This window comes from Triticum aestivum, chromosome 3A (assembly GCF_018294505.1).
Source record: "Triticum aestivum cultivar Chinese Spring chromosome 3A, IWGSC CS RefSeq v2.1, whole genome shotgun sequence".
Lineage (NCBI taxonomy): Eukaryota > Viridiplantae > Streptophyta > Magnoliopsida > Poales > Poaceae > Triticum > Triticum aestivum.
The window spans coordinates 303,832,268-303,841,466 of record NC_057800.1 but is presented as its reverse complement, the minus strand read 5'-3'; the positions used below and the strand labels follow the sequence as shown (position 1 = coordinate 303,841,466).

The following is a 9,199-nucleotide window of genomic DNA, read 5'->3' as shown; positions in this document are numbered from 1 at the left end:
ACCCCCATCGTGGGAGCGGCCGCTGTGCACGCCCCTCCTCCTGGACGAGCCAACTAGGCTACTGCGCTCAACAGATCTGCTGATCTTCAAGCACCACTGCCGCGCGACCCCGCTGCCCCGATGGTCCCCCACTGCAGCGTGGGTGCGGCGTCGTCGCCGTCACCACTGGCACCATCCGGAGGCAGGCGACGGTGCGGTCGACGTCATCGACATCCATGCCAAGTATGGCCATGGAGGCCATGGCGCGAGCTCTACTGCGCTCAACAGATCTGCTGATCTTCAAGCACCACCGCCGCGCGACCCCGCTGCCCCGATGGTCCCCCACTGCAGCGTGGGTGCGGCGTCGTCGCTGTCACCACTGGCACCATCCGGAGGCAGGCGACGGTGCGGTCGACGTCATCGACATCCATGCCAAGTATGGCCATGGAGGCCATGGCGCGAGCTCAGTTATTACTGAGGCTCCCGCCAGCATCCGAGCAGATGGATGAGTGGCGCGCCACCATCCAAAGCTTGATCGATTTTGCCGACGCTGGGGGCTCACGATGAACCAGCCCACTGGAACCTCCCCAGGCAACAGCCACCGCCCGCGTCGGTAGTCGTATGAAGGGGGTCGTCCCCATGGTTCTGTCCCTGCCACGGCAGTCAGCGAGCATGCGGAAGAATCAAGACCCTGACAACGTCTTGATGGCCTCTTCTGACCCTCGAGCACGTCCAGGCCAATGTCGAACCCCAGAAGACAGGCAACGGGAGGACGCGCGCGTCGTCGTCGAGCGGCGCCGCAACAATCCCTGCCAGGCCGACGGGTGTGACGGCCTCAACGGTGATGAGCCTGCACTTGGTGTTGATGGGTGCCTACCCTTCGAGGTTGGCTGCCCTGCCTTCACACGAGAGTTGCGGCAAGTCTGTTGGCCATCCGTTCGCAAGTTCAAGCCAGAGATACCTGAGAAATACGATGAGAGGCTGAACCTGACAGAGTTCCTGAGCATCTACACCATCATTGTTCAGGCTGCCGGGGGAAGACATGAGAAGGTGTTCGCCAACTACTTCCCTTTGGCCCTCAAGTCCAATGTGAGGTCTTGGCTAATGCACCTGCCGTAGAACTCCATTTCGTCATGGGCAGACCTGTGCCACGAGTTCATCCGTGCTTTCACCGCTGGCCACCAAGAGCTCGGCAGACCCAGCAACCTGCAGCTTCTCCAGCAGAAGGAAGGAGAAACCCTTCGTAAGTATTTACAGAGATTCGGTAGAGTTCATAGAAATATTCCAAATATCCATTTGGCAGCTGTTATAGCAGCTTTCCAGTCTAATGTGTGCAACCGCTGCATTCGTTCCCAAATGAATGTGCGGTTGCCCAAGACTGTAAAAGAACTATATACACTGGTGGATAAACGTGCCCAGATGGAAGAAGGAAGGAAGCTGCCCGGAGAGGAAGATTGCATTAATGTTGATTTAGAGGATGAGGATGAATCAACCAGTCAGAGGAAGGGCAAGAAGCGTAGCAAGAAGCTAAGGGATAAGACAGTGATGACTGTTGAAGGTTCGGGCACACCTGGCACCGGCAAGGAAGCTGCCGCATGCGTTGCCTGCCGGGAGGCCGCTGTCGCGGAAAAAGTTGGGTAAGGTGATGGGCCGTACTGCAAGATCCATCGGACCAAGGGCCCTGACCTTCAGGAGTGTTATCAGGTTGAGCAGCTTGTGAAGAGATAGAGGGCAGAGTATGATAAGCGTGATCTAACATATAAAAGCCGCTATGCTACCCGCCATCCTGGTTCACTTGGGTCGCTCCGTAATTTTGGTCCACACGATCTACCCTGCTGGCGCATTTCTACCTCGCTGTCAAAAATCCAAGCGTTCCTTTCTCTCCACGTTATTGTTTTGTGCTTCAATGAATGACGCGTGGGCCTTCTTTACCCGTGGGTCCACCGTTGTAGTGTGTCTTGCACGTGTCTCGGGTGAGAAAAGGTGTGGACTGAATCGAGCGCGGGATTGGGGTGGACTGCAGCGAGCACTGGATTGGGCGGCCCCTCCCTCTCCAGTCAAAATATCTCTTCTCTCCCCGTTCCTCTTCTCTGGCCGCCGCCTCCTCTTCCCTCCTTCCTCTCGGCCGCCTCGTCGCCTCCGCCGCCACCATGTCCTCCTCCCCTGCCACCACCCTCTCCATCCCTGCCTCTCCTCCTCCCCTGCCTCTGTGCACCCGGCAACATGGCCAGACCAATGGATGGGGTAGGCGAAGAGGAGTGGCAGATCCGCCTCCTCTTGGGCGGCTGTGCTCTTCTTTGTTGAGAACTTGTCGCCTGTTGCACCCGCGTCGCTGCCGTTCTTGCACCGGTGCTGCTGCCGTGGACGGCTTGGCTTAAGGTAAGTTGCTCATTTTCACCATTAATCTGTTGTTCACTTTGGCGCAACCTCTATTCTTTCTCACCCATGCCACTGACCTTCTATCTGCTGCGCCGCGCGCCGTGCTTCTGTATCTAGGCGAGCAGGGCGGCATGATCTTCTTGGTGGGTGTGGAGGAGCAGGGGAGGATGAGGAGAATGGCAGGGAGGGAAGGAACAGCGAGGCTGGAGTTCCAGACGGTGCTGGCCATGGTACCCTGTCCCCAATCTAGGTTGCCAATATGCAGCCTCCTTGATTTATGGTTTTTTAAACACACATGTGCAGACCTGAGGAAAAAAGCCGCTATGCTACCCGCCATCCTGGTTCACTTGGGTCGCTCCGTAATTTTGGTCCACACGATCTACCCTGCTGGCGCATTTCTACCTCGCTGTCAAAAATCCAAGCGTTCCTTTCTCTCCACGTTATTGTTTTGTGCTTCAATGAATGACGTGTGGGCCTTCTTTACCCATGGGTCCACCGTTGTAGTGTGTCTTGCACGTGTCTCGGGTGAGAAAAGGTGTGGACTGAATCGAGCGCGGGATTGGGGTGGACTGCAGCGAGCACTGGATTGGGCGGCCCCTCCCTCTCCAGTCAAAATATCTCTTCTCTCCCCGTTCCTCTTCTCTGGCCGCCGCCTCCTCTTCCCTCCTTCCTCTCGGCCGCCTCGTCGCCTCCGTCGCCACCACGTCCTCCTCCCCTGCCACCACCCTCTCCATCCCTGCCTCTCCTCCTCCCCTGCCTCTGCGCACCCGGCAACATGGCCAGACCGATGGATGGGGTAGGCGAAGAGGAGTGGCAGATCCGCCTCCTCTTGGGCGGTTGTGCTCTTCTTTGTTGAGAACTTGTCGCCTGTTGCACCCGCGTCGCTGCCGTTCTTACGGCGGTGCTGCTGCCGTGGACGGCTTGGCTTAAGGTAAGTTGCTCATTTTCACCATTAATCTGTTGTTCACTTGGGCGCAACCTCTATTCTTTCTCACCCATGCCACTGACCTTCTATCTGCTGCGCCGCGCGCCGTGCTTCTGTATCTAGGCGAGCAGGGCGGCATGATCTTCTTGGTGGGTGTGGAGGAGCAGGGGAGGATGAGGAGAATGGCAGGGAGGGAAGGAACAGCGAGGCTGGAGTTCCAGACGGTGCTGGCCATGGTACCCTGTCCCCAATCTAGGTTGCCAATATGCAGCCTCCTTGATTTATGGTTTTTTAAACACACATGTGCAGACCTGAGGAAAAATAGAAGAGGGTGAATCTTGATGAAAAGTTTGAACAAAGTGATCTCCCCCTCTCTCTTGAACACTACTATCACGTTCATATGTTCTGCATAAGGCTATCTTATTCGGTGCGCAAGAGAGTATTTATAGTTAGAATATTACATTCTTCATGTCTCATATAAAATCTTCTTCTTTGAACAATGTTCTTTAATTTCTAAATTTGTTGCAGGTTCGAAGATATAGATCTAATTGATATATTGCTGATGGGGATTAAGTACTGTAATGATATACCTGAGAATTTTGATGATATATCTGCTACCAAGTTGAATATTGACCACAAATTAATTTTTGTGTGTGCTTCTGCTCATTTAAGTGCATAATTTGGTCACAAACCTCCTGCTGTAGCTACAAAGTTCATTGTGTGATGCCTACAAGTTATTGGTCTTATTTTTGGTGTAAAGCTGCGGGCCAAGTTCAGATTGTTCTTTTGACGAAAATGGAACAGGTAATGCTACAGCCTAAGCATTGTATAGTATAAATTTCATAAAAGGTCATGTAATATTTTACTTAGCTTCATTCAAATATCTGGAATTGACATGCATATGTTTCTTGTATGTGCACACATTTTTGGTTGTATCTTAATATGAGTTCTTTATGTTGCTTGCCTAAATTCAGAAGTGAACTTTTGCTGTATATTTGGTCGATGTGTGTCCTGTAAACCGTAAACTTACTAGGTGTACATGTACATGTGTATTTGTTACACTATTATCATATACAACACTTCCAGATCAGAAGATACAGATATCTCCTTTTTACATAAATAATTGTGATTGTTCTCATACAATTTGGCATTTCAAGAATATCGCAGCCACACAAGCTAAAGGTTCAGGAAGTTTAGGGAAAGAAAAGTTCTTATTCACAAAGATGGTGGTATGGATAAGTCCCTATTCTCATTGTCACTGGTACTTCATTTTTCTTATATTTTGATGCTTATTTTTTTGTATGAAGGTGAGTTTTATCTGGTATCACTTTTTGACATGGACATGTACCATATGATTGTTGAGTTTCATCTGATTTCACTTTTTGACATGACCATATACCATGGGGTATAGTATTTATGAAGAGTGGCTTGGAAATTGCAAGTAGATGGTTACTCTAGCCGTATAGCTTATTTAATTAGGAGTGAGATGCTTGCTAAGATGAATGGTGTTTCTGTACGGGCAGACATATTCCTAGCACTTGATTATGCACATGTATATATGGATACTTCTGTACGAATGCAGCTCACACTTACCACGATCAGAAGAGTCTTGCATGGATCTATCATGTGATGTGACACTGGAATAATTGGCCTGGAGTTCACCGGCGTGACCGAGCGCAGTGCAACGGAGCAGTTCAACACGTGTTTGCACATGACTGCCATGGAAGAGGATCTTGCTGGAACGCTGCCGTTTCTTCAGTTTGGGATTTTGTCAACAATTCTATAACCTTGATTGCGCTGAACATAAGTGGGATCTACACATTATTCTGCTGACTTTGCTCACATGAGTTCTTCCCCATTTTCCTCTTTGATGCCTTTTCTTCTGAATGGAAAGACTTATCTTCTTTAAAGTTCATCATGGTTTTGGTGTTAGTATGACTGGTTTATGGTTTATAATTTTTATGCTCTCAACCAAATGTGTGTGCTATGATAATTAAGGTTACTAAGATGAATGGTGTTTCTATAGGGCCGGACATATTTCTTATCGTCATAAATCAGTGATGCACAGATTATCTTAGCTATATTGTGAATCTTGATAACCCCACGATGAACAAATTTTGCGGCCTGTATTTGGGTTTATTCAAATTGTTGCGAAATATGTTCTTCCAGGAAAAGTCACTACATCATATGTCCTAGATAAATATTTATTGAACATTTAGTTTTCCTTATACATGCTTATCGTGTGGCATAATGTTATTTTGTGAGCTTAATTCTACCCTGAATATACAAATAATTAGTTTGTTTATTTTTTTTGCTGTCATAATAAGACCCTGAAACCATCTTCCATCGAACACATATATGAGTATCTATATTATGTACAAGGTGCAGATAGATATATTTGCTGACCAAGCAATTCCCCTCTTTTGAGACAAAGACCAATATATGATTACCCATTCCCCGGTTTCCTTTCTATTTTTTATTTCAATATAACATAATGAGCTATTCATTGTTTTATAATTTCAGTGTAATCTAAAATCCGACTGCGAACATAGATGCATTTATTCACAAATTAGCAAGCACCTGAGTGAAGAACGCTTAAAATGCATGGAAAATGCAATTACCACCAGCAAATAAATTGGCATTTGTATTCCAGGTAACAGTCCCGAAAAGAAGAGGACTATGTATTCTGCGTCTAATCATTAGGCAGCAATGTCTCGACTACTTTCCACTAAATAGTGATAAGTTGGTTGTTCTTTTGTGTCTATTTGCGCAACTATGTCATGGTGCCAATGAAGTCAAATGTATATAATGCTTGGCGATGCCAGACACTAGCCCGGCTTGGGCAAGGGCGCAACTCCTGACGACCACGGGTGGGTGGACAATGGAGGCTGTCGACCATCAGCAGGTACGAGTTCAAGTTGTCATTGTAGGCTCCTCAATTTTTAATCTCCTGCTTGTGCTGAGGATATCTCGATTTCTTGATTCTATCTCAGGAAAACAACCCCAACCTTAAAATTATAATGGCATCCCACAACTTTCCTGAATCATGTTGTATGCAAGGACTCTCTTAAATACTACTCCCTCTGAATTACATACACAGACCTTCTGGATGGTTGGCTTGGTTGTCCGGATCAACTTTATGTGGGGAAACCATATTCCAACCGTAAAATTGATAAAATGGAAGTAGCAAGGTATTTATTTGGCTTATTGGGTTGCTTCTCTTTCTACAACTTTGTTACTGAAGGAATAGAACAGAAGGCCTTACTGTTACGGCAATGGTATTTGATTAAGTATATCATCATCATCATGCTGCTAAATTCATAGTCTTGAACTTTGATTGTTTGTTATACGGTATGGAATAGTGAAGTCAAACAGTTAATTCAGCACTGCTCCTCCACGTTAGAATTAACCATTGGGGACTTTTGATAGAGGTGATTTTGTTTAGATAATTAGTCTAGGGAGTAACCTTTTGATCGATAAGGCACATGTTTATTTGCTTTTTCGTTCAAGGATACACTAAAGTAACCATCAGCATCAGTGAAAAGTAGGCATACAAAACATGAAGATTTTGCCTTGGATGTATGCCTCACTTAGCTGTCGCTTATTTATTTCAAGGAAGTTATTCGTCGAGCTTTCTTACACTTCCAGTTTCCAAATATAAAATTTAATACAATATATTAATACATGAGGAGGTGAGAGAAGAAAAGAGGGGCTGTCAGGTCAGATTTATGTGCTATATTCATTTTAATTTGTTGAGGAAATTCCGCCGACATTTCTTAAGAGCTAAAACTGAACCATAATTCCAGGTTTAGGGGCACAACAATTTAGTTTAGACATCCAATATCCGGCTGTTTTACATAGCTAGCTGCAGCCAATGCGAGGCCTTTACCTTCATGAACTACTTGTTACTGTGTGCCTTGAATAAACTGAAATAGATCACTTGTATATCTCTGAACTAAAATACACCCAAGTTCCTATTTCTGCTATAACTGAATATATACGGTTGCCTTGTGGTTTTCTTCTTTTATGTTGTGTGCAATCTCCAATCAATATCTTTTTTTGCATTTCACAACTATATCTCTTCTGCTCAATTTTTATGCTACATTTCGCCTCTACAGTCAACCTGAACAGCACTGATCCAAAGGAATTGTACTACATACAAGGTGTCTCTGGACATCATTTTAAAGATAGTGTTTCCTTGTGAGAGCAACATTCTTTTTGTTTCATGGTTCAATAGAGGTCTCATAGTGAACTACAACACTAGGTTGCAGTATAATGTCAGCTGATTGCAACATCCTGAGTTACTTTAGAAGTTTTCATCTGAAAACTTGATTTTCTTTTGACATTCATTGCACATGTATTCTGATTTGTTCACAAGGAAGCTCACAAATTTGTGTCCATCTTTTTCGTAGTAATCATATGGCTTGCATATTTTATCAGACTGATCATAGTCACGAAGATCAGACTGATAATATTTGGTAGAGAAGATCAGAAGAAACATTTATATCATATTTTTGTATGCTTTTTCTGTAGAAAAGGTACCATGGGTTGATTGTGTTGGATCCCATTACTATATCATGTATTTGACTGCTATTCCTAAGAACTGCTCCTGGACACAGCGCTCTATGTTGACATGTCTTACATTTTATTGTGTCGCCTATCTGTATAGTTACTCGGATCTTACCTTTTTGTATTTTTGTCGATGCGTGTGTTCTTCCTACTATAAAGCAACATGAATTTCTTTAAATTAAATTGTGCATATTGAGGAAAATAAATCTTGTGTGTCTATAGTCATGTTCATGTATGTTCTGAACTAAGACAAATATTCTTCATTGTCTATGCCTTTTGCTCCTGTTAACGATGATAGTGCAACTCTCCATTTTATTAATTCCTTACCCATTCACTTGAAATATTGCCTAAATATTATTATTTTTGTAGTTGGTTTAGCAGCCTGACTTAGATCTTCTACATTGCCCATAGAGAATCTTCAAAAGTGTAGTCATATATGTCACTTGATAAATTCTAGGACATTAATCTATAGTAATCCTATGCGTTTCAGCTGTCACCAATCCATGGTGAAATAAACAGGAGCATAAATGCTTGCAGAAGTTGTCAAGAGGCTTCATTTAACCATCAAAGACCATGAGACCTACCAATCCAGTGATAGAGATGGAGACAATCTCTCCTTGTGGAAGAACAATGTATCAATTGCCAACAAAACCAAACATTTGATCCTATCTTACCATGTAGTACTAACTTAACTGCAATGTATCACTTGTGTCAAAAACTATTTGAATCGCGTATTTGACTATCTACGATATCAAACATTCGTGTTCTTTCAATATCATATACACTCAAAAGCAAGGCCATTATATGATAAAAACCCACGTGCACTCCTAAATTCATCAAAATAATTGCTTTCAGTTCATAGTTTAAATTGGGCTTTCGCCTTTCCTACACAACAAACAATCCAAACTATTTCTATATTGATTTATAGAACTTGATAAACAAGTATACATCAAAACTGTATGCTAAAAAAGGCAAAGGAATCTCTTTTACTTCTTGGTTCAAGTTTGTCTTGCGCGCCATTTGGCGCGACAGGTCATCTAGTAAGGAGAAAGGTCAGAAGTTGTTGCGGTAAGGGCCGAGGAAGTGAAGCAAACCGCCCCGGCAAGCCCTTTCAGAACCAAGGAAAGCCCGCCAGGGGCCAAGAGAAGGAGACCTGTGATGATGTCAGTGATGGAGGGGATGAATAGGAAACTAGTGAGCAGGAATTTCATAAGGCCATTGACGCCCTATGCATTGACGGAGGTGCATCTTTGCACACCTCTCATCGCCAACTCAAGCGATGGGCATGAGAGGTCAGTGTTGTGGAACCATCGCCAGAGGCCCGGAAGCTGCTCAAGTGGTCTCGCA

At 44.9% G+C, this 9,199-nt stretch overlaps 1 long non-coding RNA gene across 4 annotated transcripts; it reads left to right on the top strand.

The window, feature by feature from the left end:
• Positions 1-2,935: 2,935 nt before the first annotated feature.
• On the top strand, positions 2,936-8,330 carry LOC123061215 (uncharacterized). 4 transcript variants are annotated; one of them, XR_006428777.1, is made up of 4 exons: positions 2,936-3,289; positions 3,407-6,188; positions 6,277-6,474; positions 7,402-8,330. It is a non-coding gene; the product is annotated as an uncharacterized lncRNA (long non-coding RNA). The 4 variants fall into 4 exon arrangements; XR_006428776.1 differs by lacking the exon at positions 7,402-8,330 and having other exon boundaries at positions 3,407-5,936; positions 6,079-6,188; positions 6,277-7,244; XR_006428775.1 differs by having other exon boundaries at positions 3,407-6,474.
• Positions 8,331-9,199: the final 869 nt, after the last annotated feature.